Source organism: Thunnus thynnus, chromosome 17 (genome assembly GCF_963924715.1).
Source record: "Thunnus thynnus chromosome 17, fThuThy2.1, whole genome shotgun sequence".
In the NCBI taxonomy this organism is placed as follows: Eukaryota; Metazoa; Chordata; class Actinopteri; order Scombriformes; family Scombridae; genus Thunnus; species Thunnus thynnus.
The window spans coordinates 18,337,414-18,360,075 of NC_089533.1; the positions used below are offsets into that span (position 1 = coordinate 18,337,414).

The 22,662-nt window shown below is 36.2% G+C and overlaps 1 protein-coding gene across 1 annotated transcript in view; it reads right to left on the reverse strand.

Moving 5' to 3' along the window:
• The window catches only part of LOC137168341 (uncharacterized), a 76,980-nt gene that overhangs the window by 10,996 nt on the left and 43,322 nt on the right, over positions 1 to 22,662 (reverse strand). The window lies entirely within an intron of this gene.

Genomic DNA, 22,662 nt, shown 5'->3' on the forward strand with positions numbered 1-22,662 from the left:
ACTGTGTGTCCACTGTTCTCTGTCATCCTCTCTGCAGTCAGATAAGTAGAGGTGGAAGACATCCAAGCTTTGCATTAACTCCTCCTCACAGCAAGGAGAGAACTGCATTGAAGTGCATAAAATGTGCAATACTCTTTTACATTGCACAAAACAAAAGTCGCAGTGGAAAGTAAACAATTTGTCATTTTATTTGCAGTTGGATCAGTGAAGTTGGAAGTCAGCCAAGTTTTGAATTGACTCGTCCTCACATGGAGGATAGAATTTGGTCTTTTGTTTGTTGTGCAAAACAATAATGTAATAATTTCAACACAAGCTAAATTAATTTTGAATTAGGAAATCTATATTTGAAACTTCTACTGAATCAGAATTGTCTTCAAAAGTTGAGTTTTGTGTTTGAAGTTTGAGTTGCAACCATCTCGTGTTGTTGGATATCAGAGTATCACTCAACAAATACATATTTTAAACACACTCACAACTGAATTATTGTGACACAAACTCTTTACTTTGCTAAAACATGAGATGAATCTCACCTCAGATAACTAAAATGATTTGCATGAACATGAACAAAAACCAATGGCTGCCTACAAGAAAGGACATCTAAAATCTGATGAACCATTTTTAAAAATGGTGAACATTAATCTACAATATGCAGGACTAAGACATCAAACAACCTGTTTTAATTTATAATCATTAATAATAGTGCAAAGCAAGAAAATAGAAACACTACTGTCAGTTTTATATAACTTTATTTTATTTTAATACCACAGCATATTTAACTTATTTACAGTTTGCTAATATTTTGATCTACTGAGGTCACCTGTAATGTTTGTATCTATACTAATGAAGTGTTCTGTAAAGCTTTTGTATTCTCACAAGTAAATGGAGAAAATGTTACATTTCTTGTCCTGTTCAGTTTTTCCTCTCATTGTTAGTCCAGACTGACAAAAGTAATTTATGTGGAGCCACAAACTAAAACTAAAAGTCACATAAAGAAAGATTATTTATGTTTCATTTCTTGTTAGATGAAGACTTTTTTAAAGTGTAGTTGTCAGTTGAAATAATGCTGCAACAAATTCACCACTTGAAATATAAATACTGCAAGTCAGGAAGAGAGAACACTTTTTGGTAAATGCCTCCACTGAATTATTTAATATTATTATAATTGTTGTTTCTTTCTTATATTATAACAGTGAACTGGTGTTGAAATCATTAGTGGTCTGAGGGCTCCTCCTCTGGTGGCTTCATGTTACAAGTGTTCAGGCACTGAGAGGTTTTTGTTCAGGTCTGCTGATGGTTTGTGTTATTGTGGGTCTCTGGCACAGTAATACACAGCAGTGTCTTCAGACTGCACATTCTGTCCGTTTAGAGTCACTGTGTTGCTGGAAGAGTCTAAGTCGATACTGAACTTGTTCTTTAGTGAATCTTTGTAGTTTGTGGTGTATCCAACACGTGCACTTCCAATCCAACCCAGTTCTTTCCCTGGGATAATAATCTCAAATCTTGGCAGAGAAGTTGAAAGTGTTTTTTTTTTTTGTTTTCTTGGCAAAATTACAAAAAAAACACAGTTTTTTTTCTTTGTATGGAAAGGAAAATGTTTTTTTTAATGTAATCAATAAGAATCATAAAACACAGATATAAAAATATTTAAATTAATCACATCCTTGTGGTCTGGAAAAGTCAAGCATCCCAAATGCTCCTTTATACTGATATATACTTCAGGTCAAAAACATTTAAATACCCAACAACTTCTCTGTCAGAGAGTAACTGGACACATATACTCTGCTGAATATTATTCATTTAATTTTACATTTACAACATCTGCCTGGTTGAGTCTTGCTGGTTGCTGGGAATTTGTGCAGGTCTGTTGGTGGTTTGTATCACTGTGGGGCGACGTACACAGTAATACACAGCTGTGTCCTCAGACTGCAGATTCTGTCCTTTTATTGTCACTGTTCCAGCAGAAGTGTCTCTGCTGTAGCTGAACTTGTTCTTCAGAGCATTATTTTGATAAAAGTCACCTCCTCCCCACTGATGGAAAATCCAGTCCATTGGTTTTCCTTCAGGCTGTCTGATCCAACCTGTTGCATAGCTGCTATCAGTCAGAGAATAACCAGAGACCTGACAGGTGATGGTCAAAGACTGTCCAGGCTGCACAACCATTGAGTCGGGCTGGATGAGATCAATACTGTACACACCTGTGGAAAGAGAAATCAACATTATCTCCATCATTCATCTGACTATTCAGTGTTTCTAATGTGTCTATTAGTGTGAATCCACTGAAAGCTCCTCACAGGATCCAGCTGCCAGCAGCAGCATCAGAGCTGCAGAGAACATGGTTGATGTTGAAGCTGAACTGATGTGAGCTCTTCTGTCCTCTCACTGACACACACACACACACACTTCACTTCCTTATGAGTCACATTTATTTGCATATTGTTATTATTTGAATAAATAATTATCTATTTCTTAGAACTTCTATTTATCACTTTGAGGTAAGGAGTTCAGTCTTTCTTATCAAGTGTCCAGACTGAATATGTACTTAAACATGATATATGGTTAATTTAGTGAACTTATAATGGTGCTATGATTTTGTTTAAAATGACATTTAATATAATTAACCATCTATTAATGTATTAATGCAATTAAACTGATTTTAATCTAATATTAAGTGTTGCAAGGATAAGATATTACAATAGTTGGATTTGTGTAATAATGGATTAAAACACATTATCATCCACAAAAAACTTTGATAAATCGTTTTCAAAATCTGTCTTTGGTGACTCTACTGTAAATCTATGTAAGTTTAAAATAGTCTGACATGGTGGAAATTATATTTATGTCTACTTTTAATTCTAAAAATATTGTATTTATTGACTTTACCCATATAGTTAAATTCATCATTTGCCAACAAAATGTGACAACAGAACAATGTAACAGTATGAGTTTTCTGCAGCTGTGTGGACATTTGGAGTTTTACATAAAATACTTTTAATGGTTTCAGTGTTGCAGATGTTTGAAGCCACAGACATAAAGATAAACTTGAGCCTCTAGCGAGCTGCTCATATACTGAAATTCATAAAAAAAAAGTTTACATGAGAAGAGAATTAAAATCATTATGAATAGTTATTGTTAAAAATTATTCTCTCTCAGGAAATGTGCTTTAAAACCAAATTATAATATCACTGTTTCCAAAAAGGATGTTTGGGCCTGAAGGAATTACATCATTTTCTTGAATCACACGAGCTGAGAAAATACATGATTCATGTGAGTACAAGGGGGTCTGATGAGTACTGTAGGATTTTGTACAGCTGCTCAACCAACTCAGTCACTGTGACTCTCGAGCACAATAATAAACAGCAGAATCTTCAGTCTTCAGACTGTTCATCTGCAGATACAGCTGCTCTCTGCTGTCGTCTCTGGAGATGGTGAACCGGCCTCGAACTGACTGAGAGTAGTATTTGCTACCACCACCATTGCTGATAAGTGCAATCCATTCCAGTCCTTTTCCAGGAGCCTGTCTGATCCAGGCCATCCACTTGCTACTGAATGACAATCCAGATGTTGTGCAGGTCAGTTTGTGGGATTCTCCAGGCTTTTTAACTGCTGGTTCAGATTCTGTCAGAGTCTGACCATCAACACCTGTCAAGACAGAAAAAAGAGTCTAACATGCATCAAGTTGGTAATACAAATGTAAATATGTCAAATAAAGATCAGTGAAGATCTTCACCTGCCCAGCAGATAGTTAAAAGCAGCAGTCCTGTCCTATAGTCCATCATGTTTAACTGTGTGTCCACTGTTCTCTGTCATCCTCTCTGCAGTCAGATAAGTAGAGGTGGAAGACATCAAGGTTTTGCATTGACTCCTCCTCACAGCAAGCTGAGAACTGCATTGAACTTTTTAAAATGTGCAATAATAATTTTAATATAAAGTTCATACTCATTATCATTAAGTTTTAATAGAAAAGGTACCTCCTGAACAAATGTTGCTTTTCTTGTTTTTCTCACAAAGTGCTCATAACATTGAGGATGTCAGGAGGAAAGAAAACCCCAGTAGGAATATAAGTGAAGAAAACTGATGAGAATACATGAAAAATATGTAACTCCTCAGTATATGGATGTTATTAATACCCATCTTCTTTAGTCAATAAAAATAAAATATCCAATGTGAAACATAAACTCTGTTTCTTGTGTAAAACAAATATCAGTGAAAACTACAGTAACCAGTTTGTCTCTCTCTCTGCAGGCGGATCAGTAAAGGTGGAAGACAACCAAGTTTTGAACTGACTCGTCCTCACAGACAAAACAATGATGTAAGAATTGCAACACCAGTTAAATGAATTTTGATTTAATTGATCTAAATTTGAAAATTGTACTTAATCAGAATTCTCTTCAAGTGTTGAATTTTGTTTTGCAAGTTTGAGTTACAACTAACTTGTGTTGTTGGATATCAGAGTTTCCCCCAACAAACACATATTTTTAACACACTTGCAACTGAATTATCATGACACAAAATAACTTCACTAAAACATGAGATGACATTATGTTTTGTATTTATTAATCTTAATCTCACCCACCGGGAGATAATTTGGGGAAATGCATGTGGTAATGTTACCTCTTGCATGTCTTTTTCATAAAAATAAAAGTTTAGACAAAAAATAACATATTATTATTGATGTTTTCGCCATAGGAATACATACTGTGACATAATACTAATTAAAACATTAAAGTATCTACAGCACCATGAAATCAATTCTTTTTAAAAATAAATGAACAACATATTTTATACTTTCATAATATAGGTTTTTACATTTCATACATTATGGTTTCTTTCTGTTTATTCTTTCCTTTTCATGACAGTGAACTGATGTTGAAATCATTAGTGGTCTGAGGGCTCCTCCTCTGGTGGCTTCATGTTACAAGTGTTCAGGCACTGAGGGGTTTTTGTTCAGGTCTGCTGATGGTTTGTGTTATTGTGGGTCTCTGGCACAGTAATACACAGCAGTGTCTTCAGGCTGCACATTCTGTCCGTTTAGAGTCACTCTGTTGCTGGAAGAGTTTAAGTCGATACTGAACTTGTTCTTTAGTGAATCCTTGTAATATGTGGTGTATCCAGCATGTGCACTTCCAATTCACTCCAGTTCTTTCCCTGCAGGTTGTCTGATCCAAGCTGTGTAATAGCTGCTAAGAGAATAAGAGACCTGACAGGTGATGGTCAGACGTTGATCTGGCTGCACAGTCACTGAGGCTGGCTGTGTCAACTGTTCTCACTTCACACCTGTGGAGGAAAACATGTTGAGTATTGAATCAGTGTAACAACAGTGAACAGTCAGTGTGCTAACTACATTAAAACAAAATGTGAAGTGACAACAAAATCATGTAACAGTACAAGTTTTCTGCAGCTGTGTGGTGGTTTGGAGTTTTATATAAAATACTTTTAATGGTTTCAGTGTTGAACATGTTTGAGCCTCTAGAGATCTGCTCACATAAAAAAAATAACAAAAAAAGTTTTTTTCTTACATGAGAAGATAATTCAGATCTTTATTCTTTATTATCCTCTCTCAGGAAATGTACTTTAAAAAACAAATTATAGTATCACTGTTTCCAAAAAATATGTTTGCGTCTGAAGGAATTACATCATTTACTTGAACCACCTGAGCTGAGAAAATACATGATCCATGTGAGTTAAAGGGATTCTGATGAGTATTGTAGGATTTTGTACAGCTGCTCAACCAACTCAGTCACTGTGAGTCTCCAGCACAATAATAAACAGCAGAATCTTCAGTCTTCAGACTGTTCATCTGCAGATACAGCTGCTCTCTGCTGTTGTCTCTGGAGATGGTGAACCGGCCTTGAACTGACTGAGAGTAGTATTTGCTACTACCATCATAACTGATAGTTGCAACCCACTCCAGTCCTTTTCCAGGAGCCTGTCTGATCCAGGCCATGTTGTAGCTGCTGAATGACAATCCAGATGTTGTACAGGTCAGTTTGTGGGATTCTCCAGGCTTTTTAACTGCTGGTTCAGATTCTGTCAGAGTCTGACCATCAACACCTGTCAAGACAGAAAAAGGAAAATAATCAGTTTCTTTAAGCTGGTAACTTTTTAACAACAACTTCAACTCAAGATATGTAAAGATCTTCACCTGCCCAGCAGATAGTTAAAAGCAGCAGTCCTGTCCTATAGTCCATCATGTTAAACTGTGTGTCCACTGTTCTCTGTCATCCTCTCTGCAGTCAGATAAGTAGAGGTGGAAGACATCAAGGTTTTGCATTGACTCCTCCTCACAGCAGAGAGAGAACTGCATTGAACTTTTTTAAATGTGCAATACTGAAAAGCTTCAACATGATAATGAAGTTTTAATACAAAAAAGTAACTCCTGGAAAAATGTTTTTCATAGTGTTATACTTTGTTTTATTTCTTTTATGTCTTTTTTTTCACAAACTTTTCATAAGTCATATTCAGAACTTCAGACAAAAGAAAACCTCAGTAGGCATAAAAGTGAAGAAAACTGATGAAAATACATCAAAAATATGTAACCCCTCAGTACATGGATATCATTTATCTCTATCTTCTTTAGTCAAAAATAATAAAATATCCAATCAAAAATATAAACTCTTTTACTTTGTGTAAAACAAAAGTCGCAGTAGAAAGTAAACAATTTGTCATTTTCTTTGCAGTTGGATCAGTGAAGTTGGAAGTCAACCAAGTTTTGAATTGACTCGTCCTCACATGGAGGATAGAATTTGGTCTTTTGTTTGCTGTGCAAAACAAAATGTAATAATTTCAACACAAGCTAAATTAATTTTGAATTAGGCAATCTATATTTGAAACTTCTACTTAATCAGAATTGTCTTCAAAAGTTGAATTTTGTGTTTGAAGTTTGAGTTGCAACCATCTCGTGTTGTTGGATATCAGAGTATCACTCAACAAATACATATTTTTAACACACTCGCAACTGAATTATCATGACACAAAATCTTAACTTTCCTGAAACATGAGATGAATCTCACATCAGATAATTAAAATGATTTTCATAAACATGAACAAAAACCAATGACTGCCTACGAGAAAGGACATCTAAAATCTGATGAACCATTTTTAAAAATGGTGAACATTAATCTACAACATGCAGAGGACTAAGACATCAAACAACCTGTTTTAATTTATAATCAATAATAATAGTGCAGAGGAGCAAGAAAGAAGTAACACTGTTGTTAGTTGTTTATAACTTTATCTTATTTTAATACCACAGCCTATTTAACGTATTTACAGTTTGCTAATATTTTGATCTACTGAGGTCACCTGTAATGTTTGCATCTATACTGGAGACAGATCGTATCAAAGACTGTGAAAGTGTTCTGTAAAGCTCTTGTATTCTCACGAGTAAAAGGAGAAAATGTTACATTTCTTGTCCTGTTCAGTCCTTCCTCTCATTGTTAGTCCAGACTGACAAAAGTAATTTATGTGGAGCCACAAACTAAAACTAAAAATGACATAAAGAAAGATTATTTATGTTTCATTTCTTGTTACATGAAGAGCTTTCAAAGTGTAGTTGTCAGCTGAAATAATGCTGCAACAAATTCACCACTTTAAATATAAATATTGTGAGTCAGGGAGAGAGAACACTTTTTGGTAAATGCCTCAACTGTATTATTTAATATTATTATAATTGTTGTTTCTCTCTTTACTGTAACAGTGAACTGGTGTTGAACTCATTAGTGGTCTGAGGGCTCCTCCTCTGGTGGCTTCATGTTACAAGTGTTCAGGCACTGAGGGGTTTTTGTTCAGGTCTGCTGATGGTTTGTGTTATTTTGGGTCTCTGGCACAGTAGTACACAGCAGTGTCTTCAGGCTGCACATTCTGTCCGTTTAGAGTCACTCTGTTGCTGGAAGAGTTTAAGTCGATACTGAACTTGTTCTTTAGTGAATCCTTGTAATATGTGGTGTATCCAGCATGTGCACTTCCAATTCACTCCAGTTCTTTCCCTGCAGGTTGTCTGATCCAAGCTGTGTAATAGCTGCTAAGAGAATAAGAGACCTGACAGCTGATGGTCAGACGTTGACCTGACTGCACAGTCACTGAGGCTGGCTGTGTCAACTGTTCGCACTTCACACCTGTGGAGGAAAACATGTTGAGTATTGAATCAGTGTAACAACAGTGAACAGTCAGTGTGCTAACTACATTAAAACAAAATGTGAAGTGACAACAAAATCATGTAACAGTACAAGTTTTCTGCAGCTGTGTGGTGGTTTGGAGTTTTATATAAAATACTTTTAATGGTTTCAGTGTTGCAGATGTTTGAGCCTCTAGAGAGCTGCTCACATACTGAAATTCATGTAAAAACAACAACAAAAAAAAAGTTTTTTTCTTACATGAGAAGATAATTCGAATCTTTATTAAGAGTTATCGTTAAAAATCATCCTCTCTCAGGAAATGTATTTTAAAAACCAAACTATAGTATCACTGTATCCAAAAAAGATGTTTGTGTCTGAAGGAATTACATCATTTTCTTGAACCACCTGAGCTGAGAAAATACATGATTCATGTGAGTTAAAGGGGGTCTGATGAGTACTAGAGGATTTTGTACAGCTGCTCAACCAACTCAGTCACTGTGAGTCTCCAGCACAATAATAAACAGCAGAATCTTCAGTCTTCAGACTGTTCATCTGCAGATACAGCTGCTCTCTGCTGTCGTCTCTGGAGATGGTGAACCGGTCTTGAACTGACTGAGAGTAGTATGTGTCACTACCACCATCACTGATAGTTGCAATCCACTCCAGTCCTTTTCCAGGAGCCTGTCTGATCCAGTTCATGTAGTAGTCACTGAATGTGAATCCAGATGTTGTGCAGGTCAGTTTGTGGGATTCTCCAGGCTTTTTAACTGCTGGTTCAGATTCTGTCAGAGTCTGACCATCAACACCTGTCAAGACAGAAAAAAGAGTCTAACATGCATCAAGTTGCTAATACAAATGTGTATATGTCAAATAAAGATCAGTGAAGATCTTCACCTGCCCAGCAGATAGTTAAAAGCAGCAGTCCTGTCCTATAGTCCATCATGTTAAACTGTGTGTCCACTGTTCTCTGTCATCCTCTCTGCAGTCAGATAAGTAGAGGTGGAAGACATCAAGGTTTTGCATTGACTCCTCCTCACAGCAAGCAGAGAACTGCATTGAACTTTTTAAAATGTGCAATAATAATTTTAATATAAAGTTCATACTCATTATCATTAAGTGTTAATAGAAAAAGTATCTCCTGAACAAATGTTGCTTTTCTTGTTTTTCTCACAAAGTGCTCATAACATTGAGGATGTCAGGGGGAAAGAAAACCCCAGTAGAAATATAAGTGAAGAAAACTGATGAGAATATGTGAAAAATATGTAACTCCTCAGTACATGGATGTTATTAATACCCATCTTCTTTAGTCAATAAAATAAAATGTCCAATGTGAAACATAAACTCTGTTTCTTGTGTCAAACAAATGTCAGTGAAAACTACAGTAACCAGTTTGTCTCTCTCTCTGCAGTCGGATCAGTAAAGATGGAAGACAACCAAGTTTTGAAGTGTCTCGTCCTCACAGACAAAACAATGATGTAAGAATTGCAACACCAGTTAAATGAATTTTGATTTAATTAATCTAAATTTGAAAATTGTACTTAATCAGAATTCTCTTCAAAAGTTGAATTGTGTGTTGCAAGTTTGAGTTACAACCAACTTGTGTTGTTGGATATCAGAGTTTCCCCCAACAAACACATATTTTTAACACACTTGCAACTGAATTATCGTGACACAAAATAACTTCAATAAAATATGAGATGACAGTATGTTTTGTATTTATTAATCTTAATCTCACCCACCAGGAGATAATTTGGGGAAATGCATGTGGTAATGTTGCCTCTTGCATGTCTTTTTCATAAAAATAAAAGTTTAGACAAAATAACATATTATTATTGATGTTTTCATCATAGGAATACACACTGTGATATAATAGTAATTAAAACATTAAAGTATCTACAGCACCATGAAATCAATTCTTGTTAAAGATAAATTAACAACATATTTTATACTTTCATACTATAGGTTTTTACAATACATATATTAAGGTTTTTTCTGTTTATTCTTTCCTTTTTGTAACAGTGAACTGGTGTTGAAATCATTAGTGGTCTGAGGGCTCCTCTCTGGTGGCTTCATGTTACAAGTGTTCAGGCACTGAGGGGTTTTTGTTCAGGTCTGCTGATGGTTTGTGTTATTGTGGGTCTCTGGCACAGTAATACACAGCAGTGTCTTCAGGCTGCACATTCTGTCCATTTAGAGTCACTCTGTTGCTGGAAGAGTCTAAGTCGATACTGAACTTGTTCTTTAGTGAATCTTTGTAGTATGAACCTCCAGTAAATCTCATTCCAATCCACTCCAGTTCTTTCCCTGCAGGTTGTCTGATCCAAGCTGTGTAATAGTCGCTAACAGAATAAGAGACCTGACAGGTGATGGTCAGACGTTGATCTGGCTACACAGTAACTGAGGCTGGCTGTGTCAACTGTTCACACTTCACACCTGTGGAGGAAAACATGTTGAGTATTGAATCAGTGTAACAACAGTGAACAGTCAGTGTGCTGTGATCATACTGTCAGTGTCTCTGCCTCAGTGAGACTCACAGGATCCAGCAGCAGCAGCAGCAGCAGCAGAGCTACAGAGAACATGGTTGGTATTGATGGTGATCTGATGGGAGCTTCTCTTCTTCTGCTGCAACTGACAGCATGATATCAAGAGTTTATAGCAGACTGTGAGGAAGTTCACTTTGCATAAAGAAGAACGCTGACAGGCTAGAGAGGAAGGATCCCTCAGAAAAAGTGACACTTTTAAAAGGAGCACATATATTTTGATGCATATTTAAGAAAAATCTATTATTATTTAGAATTTTATCTGTTTTGTTTTTATTCTTCACAACACAGACAAACACATTTACATCAACTGACAATGTAAGACCCTTTCAAACATGGATTGACAGACACTCAGATTTACATAAAAATGACCCTGCTGCTCATTCAGACATGTGACTGACATGTTAAAAAATGAACAAGATTACTGTAAAGAAGTGCATGTCTAAAAGGGGCTTTAGAGATCAGAGCTGCATGTGGGAGGAAGCACAAAGCTACAAAATAACATGTTTGAGTTAATAAAGAGAGACTGTATATTCTGAGTGTTTCAGTGACTTTACAACATCTGCCTGGTTGAGTCTTGCTGGTTTCTGGGTATTTATGCAGGTCTGTTGGTGGTTTGTATCACTGTGGGGCGACGTACACAGTAATAAACAGCTGTGTCCTCAGACTGCAGATTCTGTCCTTTTATTGTCGCTGTTTGAGCAGAAGTGTGTCTGCTGTAGCTGAACTTGTTCTTCACAGCATTATTTTGATAAAAGTCACCTCCTCCCCACTGATGGAAAATCCAGTCCACTGGTTTTCCTTCACGCTGTCTGATCCAACCTGTTGCATAGCTGCTATCAGTCAGAGAATAACCAGAGACCTGACAGGTGATGGTCAAAGACTGTCCAGGCTGCACAACCATTGAGTCGGGCTGGATGAGATCAATACTGTACACACCTGTGGAAAGAGAAATCTCCATCATTCATCTGACTATTCAGTGTTTCTAATGTGTCTATTAGTGTGAATCCACTGAAAGCTCCTCACAGGATCCAGCTGCCAGCAGCAGCATCAGAGCTGCAGAGAACATGGTTGATGTTGAAGCTGAACTGATGTGAGCTCTTCTGTCCTCTCACTGACACACACACACACACACTTCACTCCCTTATGAGCCACATTTATTTGCATATTGTTGAATGAACACTTATATATTTGTTACTTCTATTTCTCAGTTTGAGGTGAAAGGTTAAGACCTTCTTCTCAAGTCTCCAGACTGAATATGTTCTTAAATATGATATTTGGTTAATTTAGTATTTGCTACTACCACCATCTCTACTGATAGCTGCAATCCACTCCGGTCCTTTTCCAGGGGGTCTGATGAGTACTGTAGGATTTTGTACAGCTGCTCAATCAACTCAGTCACTGTGAGTCTCGAGCACAATAATAAACAGCAGAATCTTCAGTCTTCAGACTGTTCATCTGCAGATACAGCTGCTCTCTGCTGTCGTCTCTGGAGATGGTGAACCGGCCTTGTACTGACTGAGAGTAGAATTTGGTGCTGCCACCACCATCAGTAGCAATCCACTCCAGTCCTTTTCCAGGAGCCTGTCTGATCCAGGCCATCCAGTTGCTACTGAATGACAATCCAGATGTTGTACAGGTCAGTTTGTGGGATTCTCCAGGCTTTTTAACTGCTGGTTCAGATTCTGTCAGAGTCTGACCATCAACACCTGTCAGGAGAAAAAAAAAACACCAAAAGAAATAAGCTGGTGACACAAAAAACTCTGTTAGATTAAAATCTGTAAATATTTTCACCTGCCCAGTAGATAGTTAAAAGCAGCAGTCCTGTCCTATAGTCCATCATGTTAAACTGTGTGTCCACTGTTCTCTGTCATCCTCTCTGCAGTCAGATAAGTAGAGGTGGAAGACTTCTGAGATTTGCATTGAATCCTCCTTGCAGGGAGGAAACAACTGGATTGGATTTGTCCATCATTTAGACCTGTTGTTTGTTGAACTCAGACTATTACAATATATAGTCAGAGTTGTGACTCTTGCCAAATTAATTAATACTTTTATGCAATGTGAATTTAAAATTTGTCCTGAATTTGATTCTGAAGTTACATTTTTTGCTCTTAATTGTTGTTGTCTGGAAATAGATTTTTGTTGTATCATCAAGGTTTTGCATTGATTCCTCCTCACAGGAAGGAGAAAGCTGGGTTGGATTTTGCCGTCAAAGACCTTGCTTGTTGAACACACACAATTCTTATTTTCTGTACAGTGAGAGTTGTGACTAGAAACAAATTAATTTTATTCATGCAGTATGGAAATGAAATTTGTCCTGAATTTGAATTGTCTTCAGAAGTTACATTTTCTGCTCTGAATTTTGATTTTGTTAGATTTTGTTCTTATAAATATTAGATATTAGAAAAATCCCCAAACAGTACAAGCTACAAGCAGAAACATAACACACAACTAAAAACTCTACCACATATATTAAAAAGGTTTTGCTGCCAAATTGTTGAGATTCCCCCAAAACAAATTCATATGATTTCTTATCATTGTAACACAAAATCTCAAATAACTTAAGTAGACATTATATGTTGTTTACCTCAAACTAAACCTATAATGTGATTTTCATACTACAAGAACTGAAACCAATGGCTGTTTGGACATCTAAAAAACTGATGATGCAATCTCTAGAATAATAATAATAATTATTACTAATTTATGTAGAGAAGCACTATTCAATTATTCATATGTTGCATTGGACAAAAGTATTTTAAAAAAATGTTACAAAGTGGCTTACTGTAAAACAAGGATAATAATAATATAAGATCAAAAAAATAACAAAATCTAAATTATAATAAATGGAGTGAAATGATGAAAAAATGGATTGTATGTTAATTGTGAAGCTGAATTTGCAGATAAATCCCCCTTTGAAAAATATGTTAGTGGTTGAGTCATATGGTTGCTGGGTATTTGTGCAGGTCTGTTGGTGGTTTGTATCACTGTGGGGCGATGTACACAGTAATAAACAGTAGTGTCCTCAGGCTGCAGATTCTGTCCTTTTATTGTCACTGTTCCAGCAGAAGTGTCTCTGCTGTAGCTGAACTTGTTCTTCGGAGCATTATTTTGTATCAAGCTGCCGTCTCCCCACATGTGGAAAATCCAGTCCATTGGTTTTCCCTCAGGCTGTCTGATCCAACCTGTTGCGTAGCTGCTATCAGTCAGAGAATAACCAGAGACCTGACAGGTGATGGTCAAAGACTGTCCAGGCTGCACAACCATTGAATCTGGCTGGATGAGATCAATACTGTGCACACCTGTGGAAAGAGAAATCAACATTATCTTCATCATTCATCTGACTATTCAGTGTTTCTAATGTGTTCATTAGTGTGAATCCACTGAAAGCTCCTCACAGGATCCAGCTGCCAGCAGCAGCATCAGAGCTGCAGAGAACATGGTTGATGTTGAAGCTGAACTGATGTGAGCTCTTCTGTCCTCTCACTGACACACACACACACACTTCATTTCCTTATGAATCACATGTATTTGCATATTGTTGAATAAACAATTATCTATTTCTTCTTGTTACTTATATTTATCAGTTTGAGGTGAAAAGTTCAGTCTTTCTCCTCAAGTTCCCAGACTGAATATGTACTTAAGCATGATATATGATTAATTGAGTGAACTTATAATGGTGCTGCTATGATTTTATTTAAAATGACATTTGAAATAATTTACCATCTATTCATGTATCAATGTAGAAAAACTGATTTCAGTCTAATATTAAAGCTGTAAAGCTCTTGCATTCTTATGAGTAAAAGGAGAAAATGTTACATTTCTTGTCCTGTTCAGTCTTTCTTATCAAGTTTCCAGACTGAATATGTACTTAAACATGACATATGGTTAATTTAGTGAATTTATAATGGTGCTATGATTTTATTTAAAATGAAATTATATAATCTACAATTTATTCATGTATTATTGTAGATAAACTGATTATATTCTAATATTGCATTTTTCAAGGATGAGATTTTGCAATATTTGAATTTGTGTAATAATGGATGAAAACTTATTATCATCCACAAAAACATGAATAAATAGAATTAATTGTAAGTTACAAAGAGTCTAACATCTCAAAAAAGAATATGTATGTGTACTTTTAATAAAACATGTATTACTGTATATGTAAATTCATCATTTGCCAACAGAAAGTGAAGTGACAACAAAATCATGTAACAGTATGAGATCTTTGCAGCTGTGCGGAGGTTTGGAGTTTTACATAAAATACTTTTTTGTTGTATCAGTGTTGCACACGTTTGAAGCCACAGACATTCAGAGCCTCTAGAGAGCTGCTCAGATATTGAAATTCAAGTTAAATTTTTTTTTAAAAATGTTGCTTTAGGTAAGAAGAGAATTAAAATCTTTCTGAAGAACTGTTGTTAGGATTCTTTGTTTAAAAACCCAATTAGCATATTGTCGGTTCCAAGAAGGTGTTTGGGTGTGAAGGAATTACATCATTTTCCTGAACTAACTGAACTGACAACATTATTCATGTGAGTTAAAGGGGGTCTGATGAGTACTAGAGGATTTTGTACAGCTGCTCAATCAACTCAGTCACTGTGAGTCTCGAGCACAATAATAAACAGCAGAATCTTCAGTCTTCAGACTGTTCATCTGCAGATACAGCTGCTCTCTGCTGTTGTCTCTGGAGATGGTGAACCGGTCTTGAACTGACTGAGAGTAGTATGTGCTGCCACCACCATCACTGATAGTTGCAATCCACTCCAGTCCTTTTCCAGGAGCCTGTCTGATCCAGTACATGTAGTAGTCACTGAATGTGAATCCAGATGTTGTACAGGTCAGTTTGTGGGATTCTCCAGGCTTTTTAACTGCTGGTTCAGATTCTGTCAGAGTCTGACCATCAACACCTGTCAAGACAAAAAAGAAGAGTCACCTGCTTCATATGTTTGCAATAATTTGAGGACAGATTCAATTCAAGATTTGTGAATATTTTCACCTGCCCAGCAGATAGTTAAAAGCAGCAGTCCTGTCCTATAGTCCATCATGTTAAACTGTGTGTCCACTGTTCTCTGTCATCCTCACAGCAGTCAGATAAGTAGAGGTGGAAGACATCAAAGTTTTGCATTGACTCCTCCTTGCAGGGAGGAAACAGCTGGGTTGGATTTGTTCATCATTTAGACCTGTTGTTCGTTGAATATCAGAATATTACAATGTATAGTCAGAGTTGTGACTTTTACCAAATTTATTATAAATTTATTTAGAATTTGAATTTGAAATTTGATACAGAAGTTACATTTTTCGGTCTGAATTCTTGTTGTCTGGAAATAGATTTTTGTTATAAGATTTCAATTAGTTTAACATTTATAACATTTATAAGGATTATTCAAAAGAAAATCCCAAAACACTGCACACAACTGGAAAGTTAACACATAAAAAATGTTTTGTAGCCAACTCTGAATTGCTTGATGCCAGAATCTCCTCAGAACAAATATATAAATAATTTATCATGACACAAAATCTTAGTTTTTACAAAAAATTACTTAATTGGATTTATGATATGCTGCTTTCCTATCTAAAAAAAAATTTTCATACTGTACATGAACTGAAACCAATGATTGATTGAACATCTAAACATTGATGAATGTATTGAAGATGAAGAATGAAGATGACGGGTTCAAGAGTGATTTTTCTCTTGCTCACAAAAAGAGAAAGTGGAAGTTGGTTGATCATTAAAAAACATAATTTTCAATAGTTTTAACACTTATACTGTAGTTATTCAGATTATAATATATTGTTTCCCTTTTTAAATGATGAAGTTATGGAAAAGACGTGAATTTTGGGGGTTTCATTGCTTCCTTTTAAAAACAAGGTGCATGTTGAAATGTTGCTGTTATTCATTCCTCAATATTCTACATATAGACATTATGAGTCAGAGAAGTAAGACACTATGTAGGAAATGCATCAACTTGTCTTGTTTGTTTGGACTCATTTGTTCCATAATGTCATATATCAGTGATTATAATGTTCTAGTACTTATATTATTGCACCATGCAATGAATTGATTTTATTATATTTTTTTCCACATTTTCAATACTACTGCACAGTAAACAGTATTCATAGACTGCTTAACTTGGACTTGAACTCATTAGTGGTCTAAGGGCTCCTCCTCTGGTGGCTTCATGTTACAAGTGTTCAGGCACTGAGGGATTTTTGTTCAGGTCTGCTGATGGTTTGTGTTATTGTGGGTCTCTGGCACAGTAATACACAGCAGTGTCTTCAGGCTGCACATTCTGTCCATTTAGAGTCACTGTGTTGCTGGAAGAGTCTAAGTCGATACTGAACTTGTTCTTTAGTGAATCCTTGTAGTATGAAGCTCCAGTATATCTACTTCCAATCCACTCCAGTTCTTTCCCTGCAGGCTGTCTGATCCAAGCTGTGTAATGGCTGCCAACAGAATAAGAGACCTGGCAGGTGATGGTCAGACGTTGACCTGGCTGCACAGTCACTGAGGCTGGCTGTGTCAACTGTTCACACTCCACACCTGTTAAAAGAAAAAAAAAATTGTGACAAATTATCAAAACAAAAGAAAAACTGCTGACTATGACAAATACAGAGAGACTCACAGGATCCAGCTGCCAAAAGCAGCAGCAGAGCTACAGAGAACATGGTTTATGTTGAAACTGATGTGCTGTGATCTCCACTGACAGTCTGATGTGAAGTTTTTATAGCTGAGAAACAAGGAGGATCACTGAGTTTGCATAGAATCAAACACATGAAGCATTAATGTTGCTCTAACTGGAGACTAATAGAAGAGTCTGATGAGCCTTGATGAAACATTTTAAACTGCAAGTTTTTTTCACTGTAATCTATAATGAGTCCTTTTCAGTGTTATTTGATGTTACACATGTGCTTGTTAACACAAATATTCATTTCAAACACAACAACATACTTGACATATATTGTTCAATAGTTCATTATGTTGGGACGGGCAGTAGTGCGTTTGGTTATTAGCAATAATTCACAATTATCATAGATAATTATGATAATTATCTATGATATAGATAATTAAAATCGCAAAGCATCCTTGGAAATGGAGTTTGCAATGGACTCCCATTGTCTGTGAGCAGCGTTTTGGCGCTTTTCCTTTGTCTCGGGGGAAACAAAGGAAAAAGCACCTTGTGGTCAGGCCTCACAGGTTACATGTAAGCCTTCTCTGTGTGACCTCGTGGTTTGAGGCCCAACAATTATTAATGGTTATTTCATGACACACCCATTCTTAACACAATATCCTTGCATTTAATTAAACAACTGTTCACTTTATCAAATAATGATTTTTCTGCTTTTATTGTAAACTATTTATACCCAAATACATTGTTATGACACCAACTTGTGCAAACTGTGCAAAACGACATAGTGGTGGTGGATTAGGATTGTTGATACTAAATTAATATTAACTTAAACATTAAAAAAAATAAAATAAAGAAAGAAAGAAAGTTTATGTGGATCTGATCCTGCGTGTAGAGGGATGTAGCTACATTTTCTGCATATTCTGATTTCAAAAACTTTATTGCATCAATCAGTCAATATTTGTTGAATTGAAGTTTACTATGTGAATGTGGTGATTTTTTTGTACAGCGTTGCTTCCGCCTGTGTCACTGTGAGTGTCGAGCACAATAATAAACAGCAGAATCTTCAGTCTTCAGGCTGTTCATCTGCAGATACACCTGCTGTCTGCTGTCGTCTCTGGAGATGGTGAATCGGCCTTGAACTGACTGAGAGTAGTAACTGCTGCCACCACTATAGATAGATGCAACCCACTCCAGTCCTTTTCCAGGAGCCTGTCTGATCCAGTTCATCCAGTAGCTGCTGAATGTGAATCCAGATGTTGTACAGGTCAGTTTGTGGGATTCTCCAGGCTTTTTAACTGCTGGTTCAGATTCTGTCAGAGTCTGACCATCAACACCTGTCAAGACAAAAAAGAAGAATCACCTGCTTCATATGTTTGCAATAATTTGAACAGATTCAACTCAAGATCAGTGAAGATCTTCACCTGCCCAGCAGATAGTTAAAAGCAGCAGTCCTGTCCTATAGTCCATCATGTTAAACTGTGTGTCCACTGTTCTCTGTCATCCTCTCTGCAGTCAGATAAGTAGAGGTGGAAGACATCAAGGTTTTGCATTTACTCCTCCTCACAGGGAGAAGTAAACTGCACTGGATTTGTCTCTCAATATTTTTTGGTGAAATTGGAGAATGGATGCTCACTGAAGAGGAGTCACTCCTCTACAGAGCTCTTTGCTATTTGTTTTTGACTTTCTGTGTTGTTGTATTTGTAAAAAGATTGCTACAGGAACACAATGATTTTAAAACGTGACAAAAATTCTAATTATAATAAACTAATTAACCCTATTTGTAATAAGAATGCTGGAAACGTTCATCTTTTTTCAGCCAGACAACTAACAAACTGACTGTACTGAAAATAATAAAGCAGCAAATGATTATGAACAAATATATATAAATAATCTATTCTATTGATCTGTCACAATAGTTGTGATCATGTTGACTGTTAATCACAGGTTAGATAATGCAACACAGATTTTTTTTAATTGTAAAATGTCAAATGCCAATTTTAGGATTGTTTGTAAATGTAATTATGTATAGCAAATATTCTTTTTGTCAGCTCATTGTTCTACAATCTCAAAATTGTGTGAAATTGTACAAATGACTTAATTACACATTTTTGTATCACATGCATGATCTTTATGCATGTATTTATTAAAACATACAATTACAGTTTCACTATACACAAAGCATTTAACTATCATCATTGTCAACTATCAACAGTCTTTTTACATCTCCTCTAAACATTGCTTCCAAGAAACAAAACATAAAACATATTTTTCCTATGAAGAAAGAAATATGTCTCTACTTTAATTTTTTGTATTCATGTAAGTTTATACTGAATTTAAAGAGCAACTAGTAGGTTGAATCACTGGATTCACAGTTTATGTATCACGAAAATTATCCTGTAAAATGTTAATGTATGATTTCATTAGTTTAATAAAAAATAAATTAGACAATATAACTCCTAAATATTCAGATAATAACAACAAAATTTCTGTGTCTGACAATAAAACAAATGTTCATCACAGTCAGTTTTATAAGAAAGATGATACTGAAGGAATGAATATTATCAGTGGTGGTAAATAGAGGAAGTAGTTTTTGTATGACTCTCTTATTACTGTCTCTCACTGTGTCTCTTCCGGCACAGTAATACACTGCTGTGTCCTCAGTCTTCAGACTGTTCATCTGTAGATAGAGTTTACTGCTGGAGTCATCTCTGGAGATGGTGAATCTACCCTGGACTGACTGGGAGTAATAGATAGGAGAACTGCTTGTGCCTATATAAGCAATCCACTCCAGTGCTTTTCCAGAAGCCTGTCTGACCCAGGCCATGTAGTAGCTACTGAATGTGAATCCAGAAGTTGTACAGGTCAGTTTGTGGGATTCTCCAGGTTTTTTAACCACTGGTTCAGATTCTGTCAGAGTCTGACCATCAACTCCTGTCAAGACAAAAAAAAGAAAACAGTCACTTGCTACATATGTTGGCAACAATTTGAAGATGGATTCAACCCAAGATCTGTAAATATTTTCACCTGTCCAGAAGATAGTTAGAAGCAGCAGTCCTGTCCTAAAGTCCATCATGTTAAACTGTGTGTCCACTGTTCTCTGTCATCCTACCATCCATCTGCAGTCAGATAAATAGAGGAAGATATTTTGCATTGACTCCTCCTCAAATGGAGGAACTGGATTGGACTCGGAGCTCAGTAAATGTTTGGTGGAGAATGTATGTTCACTGTGCAGGAATGAATCCTCCAAACTCTTATATTTCTAATCCCCTTAGTTAATTTTGAACACTGCAGTACTGTAAATGCTTGTCAACTGTCTCAAGGATTGTGATTCAATTTTCTTTAAAAAAAAAAAAGAAAAATGATTCAAAGTTTTCAGTGCCTCTAAGGTATGTGATTGTTTATTTATACTGGAACAGAATAAAAGTTAAAAAATAAACACTTTACCCTTTAATAAACATATTTACCTGTGTCATCTTTGTAAAAGACACCACATCAGGTAACAAAAACACCATAGTGAAGAAAATGTGAATGAGTACAGATGAACATGTAATATATGCAGATCAATTTTGACATGAATCAGTGTGAAAATAGTTTGATGTCAGATAAAACCAATCCAATCACTTGTGGTCTTTCTTGACGTTACTTCTAGTGCACATGATTTATCATGATCAGTATGAGGGTCAAACCCAGTCAGTTCTAGACCGCCCTCTAGAGGTTTGAAAGAAGTCAATGTGACCTGTGACACCTCATTTTCTACATGCGTGTTATCAAAAATCTTCTTTTTTTTTATTGGTTAATTATTCTGCTCATTTTGTGTGCTTCTTGTTGTCATTTATTTTTTGTTGTATGTTCCTAAATTATGTTTGCTCGTTTGTTTTTTCTTCCTTTTTTTATTGTTTTTCTCAAGTTGAGGGGAGGTCAGTTGTATAAGCTTGTTGCTTCTTGACCTCTCATGACACATCTCTTAACTTTCATTATCTGGATTTTATGCAGTATGTTTGTGCAAAAAAAAAAGAAACAGAGACATGTCTCAGCATGCAAGAAGACATGAATTTGCATGACCTTAGAATTATAAGGTTCCACTTGACATTTTTGGCAAAACTGAATTATACACATGAAACTACTCTTACATTATTGACCCTAAAATTTGAGAAAAGAGGAGGTTCTATCAATCAGAAATCAATCTTAAACTTGGTGCCAAGAGGTTTGATCTGCAAAGCGCCAATCAGCGCTTGTAATGTATGGGAATATATGGGAATGTATGGGAATGTATGGGAATATATGGGAATGGGGTGGCTGTGGCTCAGGAGGATGAGCATGTCGTCCATCAATCAGAAGGTCGGTGGTTCCTCGACTCTTGTCTGTATTTCGAAGTGTCCTTGTGCAAGATACTGAACCCCAAATTGCTCCTGATGGTTGCACCAGCATCCTGCCTGGTAGCTTGTCACCATCAGTGTGTGAGTGTGTGTGTGAAAGGGTGAGTGAGCAGCAGAATATATAGAGCTTTGGTTAAAAGCGTTATATAAACAGCCATTTACCATTTACCATGTAGACAGGAGGACCAATCAGGTTCTGTCTCTTTACCATGTGACCTCACTGCTCTATGACTGTGGTTAAAGGAGCTGAAAATATTATGAATTGTTGCTAAAACTTAAGTTTTGAGACCTCCAAACTGATTCTTTTATCAGAATAATTATGTATGACACTGATACCAACTGAGTTGAAAGTATGTTTTTTTATCTTGTTTGAACTCAGTAAGAAGCAGATATTTACCTTCATCTACCATGCTAGTCAGCAAGCTTTCTAAGTTTAATTACTTTATTATCATGTTATTATTAGTGACTTAAGTTGCTATGACTACTTCAAAAATGACAGCATTGAAAGCCAAAATGTTAATATGTAAGAATATGAGATACATTCAGGCTGCTACAGTAGCTGTTGATGCTAACGCTATCTGCATGCTGCTAACTGGGTTTGTGTCTGTTTAATGTTATTACTTGAGTCCTGCAGCAGACACAGTGATGACAGTGATTACATTCACAGTTCAGACACTGACAGAGACCCCAGTTTGTCAAAAAAGAAGTAACAAACAAAAAAGTAAATTTGGAAATGCTCTGAAAAGAAGAGCAGCAGACAGACAGCAGCAAAAGACCAACAACAAAACAAACCAAATAAATGGATGGCCATAACATTAACCTATCATACTGTCGAGTTATCAAGGACAGTGAGGAAAATGAGCTACTTCCCGGCAGCAACTCCTATGGTCTGCCCACCAGACTGATGCAGTCTGTCTGATACCCAACAATTTGCACTGTGGACCAACATAGCTATTATACATTTTGAAGTGAGACTGGGTTGCCTCATGCCTAAACC